Source organism: Euprymna scolopes, chromosome 2 (assembly GCF_053919585.1).
Source record: "Euprymna scolopes isolate OS-2025 chromosome 2, ASM5391958v1, whole genome shotgun sequence".
Taxonomy (NCBI): domain Eukaryota; kingdom Metazoa; phylum Mollusca; class Cephalopoda; order Sepiida; family Sepiolidae; genus Euprymna; species Euprymna scolopes.
In genome coordinates, this window is record NC_136483.1 from 70,582,470 (window position 1) to 70,600,805 (window position 18,336).

Sequence of the window (18,336 nt, forward strand, 5' to 3'; positions counted from 1 at the left end):
TTCTTTGATATGACAGGGGCGCGTTTGAAATGAATATTTCTGTTTTACATTTTAAACTTTAATTCAAGCCATCATATGGAAAAAAAATTATGGAGCCTCCCCAAGACGGGAGCCATCCATTTCAATTGATGCCAGATGGGGATCAGAGCATTGATGATGTAAAGATAGAAGCTTGGTTTTAGATGCGTTAAAAGTAACCAGCCACTCCCCCCCCCATTGTACCACGTGCTCAAGATCAGAGGAGAGAGAATCAGAGAGAACTTTGTCATTTACGGCTTTTGATGTGTTGCTATAGATGGTCGTGGTAGAGTGAGTGCGATCCTTGTTGATATTGCTGTTGTTGAACATCATTCATTCATTTCTCTATTGTTGGCATTCGTTTCTCTGATATCTTTCTAATTAGAATTCTGTATAGTATTTACGAAGGGTATAACGTGAAGGTTGCCAATATCCCTAATGTGAAAGTGTTTTTTATGGAACGGACTGGGTTCGAACTTGGTGAACTTCACGAAGATAATGACTAATGAGATAAAATGAAGAAATTTGTGAGATGATTGACAATGATTGTTGGAATCAATCAAGTTCGATCAATTTCGAAGATCGTTCATTACAGGAATTTATTGACATTGGATTTGAAGACGACCATGTTGTAATCTGCAGGGAATAGATCCTGTAGTAATGTGTTACACAAATGAGAAGCCGTTGTGAATAAGCCCTATTTGTGGAAATTCCGCCTGTCGCTAAGCACACGCAGGAAGAATGGGATTATATTTTTCGTTGTGGTTGCAAAACGAGTTCTTGCTGTAAATATCTTACAATGGAGGGGAAAAAGAATAATCTCTTAGTGCTCTCTGCACTCAATAAAAGGCGGCCATTTGGATACAAACCTATGCATTGTTTTTTTTGTTTTTTTATCAACAACACCGGATGTTTTTTTAATGTTTCGCTTTCTCTGGTCAGACCAGATTGCGCACTGGCATGAACATTCTCACGACAGTTTTCTAAGCTTTACTACTTCTGTGCTGGCTCATGAAAAATTAGAACGTGGGTATTTTATTATTATTATGTGTGTAGAATAGGGCTATAATATTACCTTATGTGGTCAACAGATCCAGTTTTTTGTTTGTTTGCTTTGGTTTTGATTTTTCATTATATTTTTCCGTGTCCTAGATGGGCTGCCTTTACCACGGCTAAGGAACTTCATCTACCCCTGTATGGTAACTCTTCGGAATGTTAGAGGCTTAACAGGTGCTGCAGTGCAGCACCTTACCCAAGGGTGACCTGGAAATGTGCTAGGTAGAGCCGTTCAGCTCCCTTAGGTATTATACATATCCACAACCTAAATAAATACAGCCTTTAGTATTCTTAAGTGATCACCCATCTGGTACTGGCCAAGTTCAACGTTGCTTAACTTCGGTGATCTGACAAGAACCGGTGTGTGGACGTGATTATGCCGTACATATCGGAAAATTATCTACTTGATTAAATCTAAAGCATTGTTTCAATAAATCATACATTTTAGAAGAAATACTAGTTTCAAAGCTAGGTTGTCGTACAGGTACTGATCCTTAAGCTTCAATTTTTTTATATATATATTGTTTTTTTTATTATTATTATTATTATTTTTTTTTTTATTTTTTTTTTTTTTATATATATTTTGAGTGAGGTATGATCCCCTGCTTCTGACGCTGCGGAAGATGCATTCTTGATAGAGACAAACTTTATGGAATTGCTCGTCGTTCGTTCCATCTTTTAGCGTGACCATCCTGCCTCCCCCACGCCTACTTAGTTTTCTAACCTTTTCGTGTTCCTCCGCCAACTCTTGCCCCCTCCCCCTCCACTATTTGCTTCCTTCTAATAACATCAGCAGTCTAGTCATCACTATCATCATCACTACCACAACCATCATCATCATCGTCATCATCCTAGTCAGCGATAATGAGTACGTATTATGGCATCATAACGTATTACCAGTAGCAGCTGGGTTTGCGCTGGAGCTGCCAAACTTGAAGAGGGGGGGCAGCGGCCGATCAACTTATTTACATTAGAACAGAGGCGGTGGCAGAGGCGATCCGCTTGGAAGTTGAAAAAATTGTTGTAATCGTTATTTACTCCCGTTCCTTGCTCTTACCGTTTCTTTGTTGTAGGATTTCGTGCGGCACTAAAATAAAAAAAAAGAAAAAAAAAAAGAAAAACATTTAAAAGTTGGAGAGTTTTTTAAGAAAAAAGTTTCTTGGTTGAGCGCACACGGAAGAGGGAGAACTATCGCTACCCCACCAAAAGGAAGAGGGGGAAGAAAGACGGGAAAAGACTAAGGAATACAACCGATATTACGATCGCCGGTGTACAACTGTTGCTCTGCGCATGGAACCAACACTATCGCCCCCAGAAATGGTGTTCAAAGATTTTTACTGAGCAGTTGTAAGTTGATATTTCAAATTTCTATACAAAACGCTAAACAAATATTTCGGTGAGAATCAGAAGAACAGGTGATTCGAAGTCCGCAGCAAACAGTGCCAGATAAAATTTTGGATTATACTTAATTATTTATTGCATAAATAATAAATAAAATGTTATTGTCCACTGTTTTGAATTTGTTTTTAGCATTATTAAAAATATATTACTTTATGAAATATATATTGATGCTTTTTCTTTTTTTTTTTTTTAGAACAATAGAATATTTTTTATCTGACACCGTTTGCTGCAGATTTCGAGTCACCTGTTCTTCTGATTTACTACAGTTTTTTGGTTTTGTTTTTTGTTCTTTTCCGAATTTATATCTTTTGCTTTTGTTCGCCTTCAACAAAGTATATTGTCACTGAAGCGGAAACGTAATAGGGGCCAAATTTACAAGGGGCAACCTGGGTGGGGATTTGGACTGCAAGATGTGTGTTCACATTTAATTTACATTTTCATCATGATGGTGCTATTGTTGTTGTTGTTGTTTAGCATCATTTTTTCATTTCGTATGAATCAAATGAATATTGTTGGCATTAGTTTTCCCGATATCGTTCAAGTTAGAATTTTTTTCTAAAAAAAAAAAAAAGACACCTCAGGTAGTTACAGGAAAGACCCCATGAAGGTTGAAGACGTCGCTAAGTGAAACTGTTACTGTGGAACGAACTGAAATCAAAATTGGCACATATGGTTGTCAATCCGCGTCATTAATTATTTAGCAACTGTCGCCTCCTTGTTATCGGGAAACTCCTACTTTCGCTCATTTTTTTTTTTTAACTAAAAATATCAGGTTACAATGGACAGACTACGAAAAAGTGGTAAAAAAATGTGATAATTAAATGTTACGAAAGGAAAGATAAGTTACTCTTCTGCCTACCATGAAAAGATTTTGGTGTTTTGACTGATTTTAAAATGAGCTTTAAGCGAGAAACGCAAGTGACAGTCTTCTGAAGGTTGAAGGTTCAGTCGAGCGATACAAACAATTACGAGTGACTGTCGAGAGCACAGTGGGGAATTTTTATTCTCATCAGTGCCTTTTTTAGTGAAAAACTGAATTTTTTCATATTAAAACCTTTTTATCTAATTTTGTCCTCATGGAGTGGCAAAAACACTTGTTGAATCTATTTAATGGCGAAACAGAAACGATCCATTGCATACGATTACTAGAACACAAGTTGTTCTATCACTCATAGTTGAAATTATTAAATTTCTACTGGTATTAATGCATAATCGAACTGAATAGATTCGATAGTTTTAAAATAGCAGAAAGTGGCTTTAAAAAATGTCAGATTTTTTTTTTATGTTAAGACAGCAACGGTGTTTACTTTTAAAGTGGCCGCTTCCTGGTTATAACATTTTTTTTTAAATTACTTATCGATTAAAGACGAATAAGTTTAAGATTATCAAAAAGAAATTTGGAAAAGTATATATTATATTTCTCTTAGTCGGTCTGTTTCCCCTTTCTATAATAGGGATTAGTCACCACAATACCACATTTACTCTCACTTTTTTCTCTGAAATAACTGGGTCGGTCTGGCTGACATTTTGCGTGGACACAATGTTATAAGATGCAGCGAACTAAGTATTATGGTATCCATTCGATGCACAGTTAGGGATTAACAGAAATTAATAAGGATTAATCACCACATACTGCATTTACTCTAAAGTTTAGCATAAAACACTCGTTCTCAGTCAACAGGCTATAACTTTTGCCTATTTCAATGGACAAAAAGTCAAGTTGCTTATTTATTTCTTAGGAGTTGGAGTTCGTTTTCATTATGTGACTATATCGCCCACCAGCTGTACCTGGCAAACAAGGACGGGGTTATTAAACACAATATCGATTTTTAATGTGAAAATATCAAACTTTCCAAAAAAGGTCAACTTCCCAAAAATGGAACAATAAATTTAAATTGTCTCAGTCTAGAAGGATATATCCTTCATTGGCCGACGACAGAATATATTAAGTGTAGTATCTTTACTTTCATTTTTGTTACGTTTCTGTATTTTTTAACGATACATCTTTTGAATGAATAATTTTTAATAGGGTTTGGGGTTATATTTAATTGTGACGGTACCGTTTTGTTCTGAAATTATTAATTACATCAAATTATTATGAAACTATAACTTCTGTTATTTTAATGTCTATTTATAATAATATATTTATATTTTATGAATGTATCATATGTAAACGTTCACTCTTTTAATACATAAGGATTCCCTAAAATTTTTCAAAGTAAAAATAACTTTTATTATTTGGATCATTTGGACTGCTGTTCTCATCTTGAGGGTTATTTACGCAACGTTTCGATCTAAGTAACCTCTGAACTTCCTCAGGTGTATCTTGTCGAACTCCGGAATCTTTTTGTCAAACTCCGAAATCTGCACGGAATTTCGAACGGAATTCTTTATCTAATCTATAGGTATCATGCCTTGTTCCATCAGCCATGACTGAGTAGAAGTCCGAAGTAATTCGCAATAATATTTTGAGTGTCGTTCTTCAACCTACAGAAAAGTGTCACTTACAGTTGAATTTTACCAAGTACTTTATCCACTACGTTACGGGTCCTTATGAACAATTCTAGTATGAATTTTGGGAGCCTTTTGCAAATTACTTCTAACCACGGAATGAAATCATGCTACCCCATGGATTAAATAAAAAGGTTCCGTGCGAAATTCCCGAGTTCGACAGAAAGGTTCCCGAGTTCGACAGACGGATCTCTAGTTTGACAAGATATACACGAGGAACTTCGGAGATTACATCGACTGAAACGTTTTGAAAATAACACTTAAGATGAGAACCGGAAACTCCAAATATGAATTTTCAGTCTTACTCTCAAAAATTCATAAACAGATGTAACTTGCTATTCGAGAATTTCAATGTACACAAATTCTTTTCAAATTTCGAAGGGTCACCAAATAATTTATTCATTTTGTTTTCAGCTATTAACAAAATAGCAAAATGGCTGATTTGTTTAGAAACAAAAGGAAATGCATGCTTGCTGATTTAATTTCATAAATTATTTTTTAAATAGATTTTTTTTTAATTTTGTTTAAGTACTTTGTGTTATTGCATTTTCTTATTGTAATAAATTATAGACTAATAGTAAATAAAAATGTATAAGTTACGTCAAGGCGAAAAATGCATACACACAGACACACAAGATGTGGTAGATTTAGCAATATAGAAATTACACACATACTCAATTATGTTTTATCTTTATAATCTGTGCTAACGAACGATATTTCTTGACTTTACAATGCATTGTGTTTTCATTATTTACTCATTTTTTGTTAAGACTCATGTGACTTTCTTGCATATTTTGCATCGATTGCCTCTTGTACGCTGGGTTATTATTTTTTTTTATGGTAGGTTTTCTGAAATTGCAAAGCTTACATAGTATTGGGCACAGGTGAAAGTTACAGTTACACAGGTGAAAATCGAAGTTTTAAATACATTAACAGGAAAACTCTTTGATATACCTATGCATCAGGTAAAAATAGTTACCGTCACAAAAATTTAGGAAAAATTATCGAGTAAAATTTAAACTCTTCTCTATATAAATAAAATGAACTCATTTTTTCCCGTCTGATTTTGACATTAATAGGATTAAAAATCAAGATATTTCATGCAAATATAATATGCACAAACGGCAGAACAATATCTGAGGTGTGTTATAGGCTTATTATTTCTCAAATTCCTCGATAATCTTAGATTTCTATACTTTTTCTGCTGAGAAGTCACGGCCAAAATCGGTTAAGATCAATGGAAGTGGTAAAATATTTTCTCTCTAATAAATTCCTCCTCCCCCTGCCACCACTTAACACCGTTTGGGGATCGTTCACAAGGAACAGTTGAGAAGAGAACACCGGTTTGGCTTCGTAGTTCTCTTATGTGAAGTTATTTAAAATCACTAAACTAAGCTGCAGTGCTCTGTGGCGTAGTGGTTAGCGTGCTGGACAATTCACATTATATTTTCACGTTCGCGCCGACCTACCGTAGTCGTTTTTTTTTTTTTTTTTTTTTTTCCTAAACAACTGGAATGGACTTTTCTTGGTAGCCGAACTGTTAACGTTGCAGATGTTTTTTGTTTTTTTTCACACTTTATTTTCCTACTTTTACTCATGACTCTGGGTTTGATCCTTCCTACTTACCTACCATAACATTTTTTAAAACTCCCTCCCCCGTCCCGGAAACAAACACTCGGGCAACGCCGAGTACCCTCGCTAGTTGAAAATAAACACCAGTTTTATTGCATTCTGTCACTCTGCCATTGAAAAGAACGGAAATCCTGTAAAGCAGGGGGAGATAAGTCAGTTTGTAATTTAACCAAATAATCATGAATAGTGAATAAGCAAAATACGATTTTTATTTTTAATTAAAATTCTACTCCATTATTTTTCCTAAATTTTGGTGAGCATACTTATTTTGCACGATATGTAAGTATACCAAGGAGTTTTTACATAGAATGAGATTACTATATATGCATTGAAACTACTATTGAATATATGTTGAAGTCTATCAACTATGTATAAATTTAAATTGAGTTGACAAGATGAGTATTTATTTAATAAGATTTTATTATTAAACAAGGTATTCCCTGATAAAGCAATTCGTGTATTGTTGAGTGTCAGTTGTGAATTACTTCGCTACATGGCTGACAGAATGAGAACATGCTACTCCCCTGGGTTAGCTAAAGGGTTCCGTTCCAAATTGCTTGCAGATTCCAGAGTTCCACAACATACACCCGAAGAAGGTCGGAGGTTACATCGATTGAAACTCTGTGCACACATCACTCAAAATAAGAACAGTAGTCCGAAGAATACAAATAATACGATTAATCAATCCTCCTGTAAAAAATTCAGAGCCTTAAATCACACACACACACACACACACACACACACACACACACACACACACACATAAAACCTTCAGCTTCTTTGAAATAATAGCTATGCAGCGAATCCTTCCATTTTCCATCGATACAATACTTATGATTGTATGTTTTAAATGCATCAATAAAACTAGTTTTGAAAAAAAAAAAAAAAACATATGAACTTTCTATTTCCTCCACAACAATGAATATCTCATGTTTCAATAACTGTATGCAATTAATAATTTACAGTATGCATTATATTTTTGATATTAAATAGATCAAAATGTGTGCCATAATTTTACATTCTATAATCCTCAAAGGACATCCACACATTCAGCATACACAACCATTTCATATTATTCGATTATTTGCTGAGATCGACAGAAAGATTCCTGAGTTCGGCAAGATACATCTGAAAAAGATCGGAAGTTACATTGACTGAAACTTTGTGCAAATAACACTCAAGATCAGAACAGTAGCTCGAAGAATCCAAATAATACGTGGTTTGTTTGTTTTTTTTTTGTTCTTATGAGGAGGACCACTTATCAAGGCCAAAAAGCCACTCAAAGCTAAGGGTTAATATGGCCTATCAGACAACACCGTGATGATCGGTAATGTTGGAAATCAGGTAGAACTTGTTTATATTGGACTTGAAAACGACTATGTTATAACTAAACTTTTATTTTCCAGATATATAAGTCTCTACTGGTTCTCTTATAACATTGCATTCGGACTGGGCCTCTGGTGTTTATATATAGGCATCGCAATGTAATATCGATATTGGAAGATACTTAATAAAAAAAAAAGATGACAAAATTATTAGAAATAATAAGACTAAAGTTACAGAAAGATATTGGAACAGTTGAGATTAACTACTTTACTAGGGCGAGGATGGGAGTGGATAATTTGATTGAAACTTTCAAGATAATAAAGATGACGCCATTTCTAACTATGGTCAAAATTTGCTGCTTTTAGGATCAGAATAATTACTAGATTTCGTGAATTAAAATATGACTTCCGGAAAGATGTTCATATGCTGCAAAATATACGAAGAAAACGAACATTTTTCTGAAGAAATGGAAATTGGAAATTTCTCACCACGTTTCAAATTTTCGTTAGTTACCAACCACGGTGTCTAACACGGGTTTGATAAGTTTGAGGTGTTTGCTATTTGCTTTCTCGCTTCATCTCACCACTTAAAATGGTTTCACCCGAAGGCTAAAAAAAACACACACATATTTAACTTTTGGAATGAAACTCTCTCTCTCTCTCTCTCTCTCTCTCTCTCTCTCTCTCTCTCTCTCTCTCTCTCTCATATATGTATGTAAGGTGGTCAAAAAGTGCCCAATACTGATGTAGAGCCAAATGTAATCTAGATTTATTTACCTTTTAGTGAATACAGAGCATTAGTTTGTTTCGCCAGACAAAGACGAATCATCCGACCTGCTTCATTTGATATTCTGTATTAAATGGGAAAAAGGAAGTGACAGGTAGACACACATGATCACTAGAAAAACAAACCAAAGATAGATTTTATATATATATATATATATATATATATATATATATATATATATATATATATATATATATATATATACAGTATTTTTTTTTCTTTTAGATATATTATGTCTGCATAGTTTTATTTTTATACGTTAAGTTTCTTATTAGTTGCGGGTTTCAAGCTGAAATTTATGATGTATCTTCCGTACCTGTTTTGAGACCTCGTATTTTCAGATCCCTCTGAATCCATCTTCAGGTAAATAACGTGTATTCTTATATAGTTATTAGTAGTTTTTAGAGAAAACATTGTGTTAGTTATAGTATTTACTAGCTGGACGCCCAGCGTTGCCCGTTCATACAATACGCTTAAACATGATATTTTAATTCATGCAGATTGCGTATGTATTATTGTAGAATCAATCCTATATTGAATATTCTATATTACGGTGGTCTAATTCGCAAATATATATATATATATATATATATATATATATATATATATATATGTATAAAAATAATGATAATGTCATTCATCAAATTCCGTCTGTGTTTGTTTATAATATCACGTCAGCTGATATTTAGGCTTGACGATCTTAAAAATATTCTTTCTTCTCTTATAGGACAAAAAAAATTTCACAGAGAATATTTTACATTCCACCGGCCAAGGTTACACCGGTGTACCGTAAAATATTCTTCTGTAAAAATTCTTTTTTGTCTATAAGAGAAGAAAGATTATTTTTAAGATCGGATTTTGTCGATTTTCGATACTTATTCGATGATACAACACATATCTCAAAACACTGCCAGACATGTAAATTAGCTTTCTGTGAAATTTACAAAAGATAGGCTCAGCCGTTTCGGAACCTATGAGGAACTCTCTCTCTCTCTCTCTCTCTCTCTCACACACACACACACCAAGTGACGTTTATATAATAGGAGAGATAAGGTATTAGTATTGTTTTAGTATGTTAACACTACTATTGAAGTACATATATATCAACTAGCCTGGGTGCCCGGCGTTGGTAGTGGTAGTAGGCAGGCAGGCTCGAACCCGTACCTTGAAGAAGGAAAAGAACGTGAAAAAAACGTGACGTCACCAAACCGGAAGTGACGTATGTTTAAATTAAGGTTAGTCAATCGAAAAGAGTGGATGACTTTTGAAAATATCGAAAAAAAAGCGACCAATTCCTGTAGAAAAGTGTCCCAGTGAGGATGAAGGAATTAATGTTTTTGGCCAATTTTTTTATATTTGTCGCCCGAAGGGTCGAGCTTCAAAACTATACCAATCTCGTGAAAATCTGTTGCCTCTGTCGACAGTTTTAGGCAGATATACATACATACATTTAAACAGACAGGTGAGATTTATATTATAGACTAGCGGGGGTACCCGGCGTTGCCCGGGTGTTTGTAGGTGTGTGTGTGTTTTTAGGTAAATGAAAAGAAAAATCGTTGGCCGGGTATCCCGGGTGTTTGTTTAAAAAAAAAAATGAAACCTTGACGCCAGCTGGAAAATAATAAAGTGTGAAAAAAACGTGCGACGTTTAACGGCAGATGCTCGTTTTTGACGAGTTAATGACGTCAACTTTGAGTGCGGGACAGTGTTTTACTTACCGCGAGTCTGTTCGCTTCTTTTTTTTATACGAAAAAGCTTAATACACATGCGGCGATCGAAAATTGTTGAATATTTATCTTTTGAAAATCTGGCAAATTAAATAGACAGGCGACCCCGATTGTTAACTCGTAGATATTATCATTTAGGCGCGATATAAAATGTTTTAAGAATTTTTGAGGCGACCGATCGGTTCTCGGAAAAAAGCCTTCCTTGGACATACACGAAAACGCATCCCCACCACACACACACACACATTTTCGCTTTTCTATTTATAGATGGAATTGAAGACAGGATAAAATAAATGTAAGTACATATGAATTTATTTGTCAGTTCAATAAGGAAAAGCGACAATAATAAGGTTTTAAACGTCCCACATATAAATTCATACATACTTATATTTATTTAATTTCACTTTATGTTATCCTCCATTCTCACATGTTGAGCTTCTTATATCCTGATAAGTCTCTATATAAAGAATCTATTCATATGCTTTATTTATATAAATATTTACACACACACACACACACACATATATATATTGGAGAGAAGTGTGTGTGTGTGTGTGTAAATATGTATGAATAAATACTCAATATGAAAAATATATAAATGTTTATATCTTTTCTGCATTTATTTCCTATGTGTTGACGTGTACGAATACAAAATGTCTTTAGAAAAAAAAAACAAGAATGTTGCTTTCAAAACCACATAATTTTCGACCGATCCTTCGGGCTTCCTCGGTGTGAATGATGGAAACATGAGTGTAGGGCAGGCAGGGTTAGCAGCAACAGGGGTACGGGTATAGCCAAATAAGGTTAAGATCTATTTGAATATGACCCTTCCAACATTTTTACTTGGAATGGTCAGCGACTTGTGTGGCCTCTATTCAAGACCAAGTCTTTCATAAAAATTTGAATTGGACATCCACGCACCCCACGAACACACTCGCATATGTGAACATACATGCATGTACACCCGCACACTACCACATATGCTTCTACACGTATCCATACACGCACAGGATACGCACACACACGTTTATAGACGTACGTACATATACATCTGGGGACTGATAAACGGATGTAGACGATAAGTAAAGTGGAATCTTCTCACCAAAAGCTTGGACTTATAAATTTATTATGGTTCTAGGTGCGAGACAGGGTAAAAGGACACGCTGTTTGTCTGAATTGTCTACACGCACACACACACACACATTTATTTTTTTTTTAAACGCTTACTGTAGATACTGTAGATTTTACCGTCTTTCGTTAATTGATATATGCACACATATAATGTTTAAAAAATAAACGAAGAATATTCTTTTTTATGTTAATTTTTATTTACTTAATTTCTTCCTTTTTTTTTTTTTTTTTTTTTTTCAAACATATTAAAATATCAGTATAAACCTCTTCCATTTCGGACTGTTTTGTGTATAACCTTTCTCTGTCCGTCTTTGTGCCGATATGTCTCTTCCTTTCTTTTCTCACACACATGCACACTCCTACATACATACATACATACATACATACATACATACATACATACATACATACATAAAATGGCAGATATAGGGGAAAAGCATTGTTTTTAAATTAGAAGCCATCACAAAAATTGGAAGCTCGATATGCCGGTTAGAGAAATCAGAGGTTAATAACATTTAATGTTGGAAATAAAAACTGAAAGTTAGATGTATTGCAATGCTTAAACGAGGAGTTAAATAATAGTAAAAACAGCAGCAATAATTATTATTATTATTATTATTATTATTATTATTATTATTATAATTATTATAATTATGATAATAACAACCATAATAAACTTAATAATAATAACAACTATAATAAACTTAATCCCGTATATCTTCAGAGAGGGGTACTATAGCATATAGAGTTTGTGAGGAGGAATGGGTAACGCACCCATGTATACACCTGTGCATTTGTGTGTGCGCTTATGCGTGCTCGGAAAATGGAATTAAATATATGTTGGAAATTAAAATATGTGGAAACTAAAAAAAAAAAAAATAAATAAATAAATAGCATTGCAGAAACAAAAACTAACTCCTAGTAGGGAATGCTAAGCTGTTCTTCCACCGTGCATATTCAGTCTACCTTGTGGGAAAATGTCTTTGGTTAGTTTCGATTTTATGAAAAGAATACCCATTTAGCGATCCCAATGGAGAGAACTTGAATGCCTACTAGACATTATCCGCGTGTGTCTAAAGTCCCTGTGTACAGTGGTCTACCAGAACAACCTGCGCTACCCAAATAAGATCTCTTCACTATGGTTAACTTACATTAGCTTTTACGAGGAATAGTGCACCTTCACCAAGTGATGTTACCTCAAGTTGCAACACGAAGCTGGATACTCTACTAGACTAGATAAATTCTTTTCCTGAAATCCAGTAAAACCAAGAGACCAAAACAAAAAGATATTCGACAACATGAAAATGGTTATTTGGGGAGAGGGAAATTATGTTCTAAATTTCTTTACTCATTATTTGAGAGATAAAGAACTTTAATGGAACATTCGAATATCTATGTGTCTCATATAGAGTTCAAGTGTTAGCCTCAAGTAGTGGGCCTCTGGATTTCTGAGAAACTGAAGACTGAAGTAAAATAAAACATATATGAGAGGGAGAGAGAGATGTTATTTGTTTTTGTTTTACGATACTTTTTGAATGAATTCAATTGTATATACGAAAGTGCATTTTTACCTAAATGCTAGTTGGGAATAATTTCCCCTTTAACCAATTTTGATACCCTTAAATGGGTAGCGGCATATGTATTATTTTTCAAATATAATTATCCACTGACACGTGTTTCTTCGTCTAAGACTCATCAGAGTGGCTGAATATGAGAGAGAGAATGAGTTAAAAAGATTACGCGTAAAGTTACATAGAAACTTTATTATATTTTCAAAAGTTACAGAAAGAGGAATAAGGGAGAAACCTCTTTAGGCCATAGCATTTCGAAGTTAAATGCTTCTCGTTAGAAGAGGAAAAAGGCCGGCATTATAAAAAAGAAAACACAGACTTTGAAAACATTCAAATGGAAACATTTTTTAGATTAAATTTGGAAAAATATTTTATAGGGATTGATATGATGCGGGTAAAAGTGAGAAAGGACAGAAAAAAAACAAATCTTTTAAAGAATATACAAAACAATATATTAGTAAATGAAATACTAAGAAAAATGTTGTTTAATTTATAAAAATATTAAAAATTATAAAAACATTTATATATATGTATATCTATAAAAGTGAGAATGTGTGCATATGGTATTCAGATAGAGGAAAAAAATTTAATTCGTTTTCATCCGAAAAAAAAAGGCTGCTATGGGGTTAAAATTGTAAAATTTGGTACTTGGCGGATCATCGGATTTTTATCGATTTGTCAACTGTTTCACGACTGCGCATGCGCGATTAGTTCACACAGTGGCTTCCTTACGTGAAGAATAAGAAGGTTTGAAACACACATCTTAAAGACCGTAGCTAGCTGGCCTAATGGTTATTGTACTTGACTTACTGCCTTTAGGTTTTGGTTTCGATCTCAGCTCGAGTTCTTCTTTTTAACTTACAAGAAGTGAACTGTTTAGAAAAAAGATAATACTCGCATACACATGTTTAGTTTTTTCTCTCTCTCTTTTTTTTTAAGGAATTTAACCTTACGTTTAATACCGGGCAACGCTGGGTACATTTGCTAGTATACATATATATGTGTGTGTGTATGTGTGTAATGGTTGGAATAAACGAATCTCTGATGAGTAGGTGTAGGAAAGCGAATGAAAGGGGAGAACGAGAAGCTGAAGCCTTACATAATTTGCACCTACAGCTGTTGTGACGATACAGCGATCGCCCCATTCTCCACTAGATTCCCCCCTCCGGCACCCCTATTCCTAGTTTGAGGGGAGCCATCCGATTGTTGCCATCAGCACACACGACGCCTCAGTCGCCGTACAAATGAATAATAATAGTAAATAGAGCAGCGTTTGTTTACGCCAGGGAGTGGCACACAACCGGTTTGATCAGGTAACCATGGCAATCGGTGTCTTGTTGCATCCTGCCGCAGATCTTGAAAAAAGGATGCTGCGTCAAAGTGATGAGAAAAGCATATATATATATATATATATATATATATATATATATATATATATATATATATATATATATACACACACATATATATATAACTTCAAAGTCGATGCTTTGCTTGGATAATACCACACCGATGAGTCTTCAAAAGTCTTCAAAAGACGGAACACGTATATATGGGTGATAATATTTATATAATATATGGATTTGTTTCCTTAGGAAAGAGCGATCAGTGTAAGAAAAAGAGTTCTACACAAACTAACATGTGAGATTCTTTCTCTGGACAGAACTGAATCATCTACTGAATTCGATTAGTGGAATTAAATACGGTAAATTTCGCTTACATTATAATAACCAGCAATCCGCCTGAGTCAGCGAATACGTTGAACTCTTACAATCAGCGCTAACTGAAAGTCCGATGGTTCGAGCTGCAAGATTGATGCGTTGGATGGGTAAAACCACATTGATAAAACTTCAAAAGACAAAACACTATTGTCATTTTTAAATGCAATACTTTTAAAAGAATTCAACTATTGCTAGGTGAGAATAATTTCTGCGTTCATCGATGTGATGCTCCCATACAGGGAACGAGATGTACCTTTTTAAAATTTAATTATTTACGTTTAATTATTACGTTTCGGTGGCTTACAACTCCTCACTGTGGTTGAAACTAACAGGATTCAAAGTTGTGACTCCAAAAACTGAAGTTCGACTCTTTAAATCTAAAAGGGGATGTATCGCTTTTTTTTTTCTTCTTTTTTTTTATTACAAACAAGATTGTAAGAGTTCAAACAAGGCACATTGCCACTTTGGTGTAGGGGGCTACTATCAGGGGCAACAACTACTGGGGTACTATGTAGGGATTTAAGCAGCAAGATGTCGGTTCACGTTACACTTGAACTTCTGCACGTCAGTACAGTTGGGGAAGTAGGGACCTGGAATGGAATTCCAAAGTCTAGCGGTTCTGGGGAAGAAACTATTGGAGTAGAAAGATCTTTTATATCTAGGGATCTCTACAGTGTGGGGTGGGATTTAGCAGCCTGTCGGGTTTGTCGAGGGTGCTCACGTCGTGGGGGCACAAGTGATTGCAGTTCGTCAGAGCATTCACCACTAAAATACTTGTAGAAAAGGCAGAAGGATGCAACATTTCGTCGATGGGACAGAGGCTGAAGCTTAGATGCCAGTTCAGGGCCTATCAGGTTTGCGACTCTCTTTTGAACCTTGTCAAGGAGTGAGAGACTAGTAGCAGATGCACCAGCCCAAATGTGACAGCAATACTCCATACATGGGCGAATGGTGGCCTTATAGAGGTACAGGATACTTTCAGGCGTAAGTAACTCATGTTCCCTGTTAACGTTAAGCCGAGGAGTTTGAACAAAGTATTTTATTTAGCTATTGGTGGTAGAGAAGATTTCTTGTAATTATTTGGATATGTGTTCATTTGTTCCCCCACCCTGCCTGTTATATAGTGTGACGTCAGTTAGTAGTTGTCTAGCACGGTAGAGAGAGCCCACCTTTCTTGCAGCGACCTGGCAATGCCTTCAATGTAATTGTTTCAACTCATGTTTCCTGTGAACGTTAGGCCAAGGAGTTTGAAAGATGTACTCTCAGATAAAGAGTCGCTGGCCATTGCTATAGGTGGTAGAGAGGGTTTCTTGTAATTATTGAATGACACTAGTTTAGTCTTGGCGGCATTGAACGTGACCAACCATTTTTGTCCCCATTCCACTACAGATTGGAGGTCTTCCTCTAGTGTTTCTGACATTTCTTTAGAAATGTGTTCATTCGTCTTCCTGTCGTGCCTGCCATAGAGTGTAGTGTCATCAGCATATATACCCATCTCAGAGGCAATTTTGTCGGGGATGTCCAAGGATAGAACCCTGGGGCACTCCCGCATTTATATCATATTGTTTAGATGTACGACCGTCGAGGACAACTTGGATTTTTCTCTTATCTAAGAAGGATTTAATTATGTTAAGTATTCTACCAGTGATACCGTATGATCTAATCTTCCTGAGGAGACCCTCATGCCATACCCTGTCAAAAGCCTTAGATATATCTAGAGCTACCGCTCTGCCCTCTCCCGCTTTGTCCAGTGAATGGTATATACGTTCAGAGATTACAGTGAGGATGTCTGCCGTGGAACGGGCTTGTCTAAATCCATATTGTTGGTCAGTCAGAAGTTTAGCATCTGTAAGGTGATGGACTAGAGCATGGTTAATTAAGGTCTCAAATATTTTGGCAAAAAGTGGGATGAGGCTAATGGGGCGATAATTTGATGGGTCAGTCCTTTCGCCAGAATTCTTGAATACTGGTACAACAGAATAGTTTTCCAACAGCCCGGAAAGCAAGCTTCATTAAGGCATTTGTTGTAGAGTTTGGAGAGATTGGAGCTACTTCGGCTGAGCACTTTTTTAATAGCACAGCTGGGATTAGATCGGGTCCACATGCTTTTGAAGTGTCAAGGTTTTTTATGATGGCATGCACCTGAGCAGGGGTGATTTTCAGATCGTCTAGCGAGGCGTCTGTCCGCATAGGAAAGTCAGGTAGGGGTTGGTTGGAAGGGTCCAGTGTGGAGTTTGAGGCAAACCGACTGGCAAGCATGTTAGCCTTGTCGGTTGCTGAGGAGACAACCTCGTGATTGTTGGTTAGTGGGGGAATTGTTGACTGCCCATTATTTACTACACTGTTGTAGATTTTTCAGAAGTCTCGAGTTCCTAGTTTTTGTGCTTCGATGTGTTTTTTAGTGATTTCCGTAAATTCTCTCTTAGCTGTCGCTATTTCTTTCTTAACGTTATCTCTAGCTTCTATATACTTCAGTCTGTTTGAACTGGACTTATGGCGGTTAAATCTGCGGTATGCATGATGCTTTTGAGCAATGGCAGTTGCACAAGTCGACGTAAACCATTGGGGAGAGTGGGGCTTACTATAAAATTTCCGCATGGGAACATGTGCTTCGATTGCAGTTTTGAACCAGTCAGTGGTCTCATTTGCACACTGTTCAGCAATATTTCTCCATGGAGCATCTCTGATTTGTTCCCTGATGGCTTCCCAGTCAGCCTTTTTATAATATCTCGTTGTTTTAAGCACTGGCTCTTCAATTTTGGGTCTAGAGTTTAGGGCGATTTCAACCATTATCACTGCATGATCAGCGTTCCCGAGTGGGCTGTGGGCCTTCGTTATACAGTCATCGGGAACTGTGGTCAAAAACAGATCTAGAAGTGATGCATGTTGTTCTTCCTGGTCAGGGAAACGGGTTGGAAACGTAACAATTTGTGAAAGGGAGTGAGATATCGTGAAGCTATGAGTTGTGCTGCCCGCTGCATCTGTATAAGTAGAGAATCCAAGTTAGTTTCTGTGGTGGACATTAAAGTCACCAAATACATGTATTTGTGCGCTAGTGTTGAGGGACAGTGCCGTGTCTATGCTGTCAGAGACTTTGTTTATTATGGTGCAGTCCTGAGTCGAGGGAGAGCGGTAGAGAAAATAAAAGTAGCTAATATTGTGTTGCATGTTTAGTCTAAAGCACATAAAGTCTTGATCATCTGTTTCTAGGTTTGTTTCTCTAGTCAGGGGGAGGGTATTACGAATGTAACCTCCAAGTCCGTGCATGTCAGAATCCTTACGGCAGAGTGGGAGATATCCAGGCATGTTAAAGTGGTTAGAGGGAATGGAGGAGTGTAGTTTAGTCTCACTTAGTGCTAAGATATCCGGGGTATTTGTTAAGAGAAATGCTTCAACATCAGCTAAATTAGTTCTAAGTCCACGGATATTTGTGAATGCAAGCCTCAAGGGAGGAGG

At 35.9% G+C, this 18,336-nt stretch overlaps 1 protein-coding gene across 1 annotated transcript in view; it reads left to right on the plus strand.

Annotated features, from left to right (window-relative positions):
- The first annotated feature begins 1,940 nt into the window (after nt 1-1,940).
- LOC145292152 (podocan-like) overlaps nt 1,941-18,336 on the plus strand; it is a 99,466-nt gene continuing 83,070 nt past the window's right edge. The window contains exon 1 of the mRNA XM_080138287.1: nt 1,941-2,421. The gene's annotated coding sequence lies outside the window, so the exon portion shown is untranslated. The remainder of the gene's footprint in view (nt 2,422-18,336) is intronic.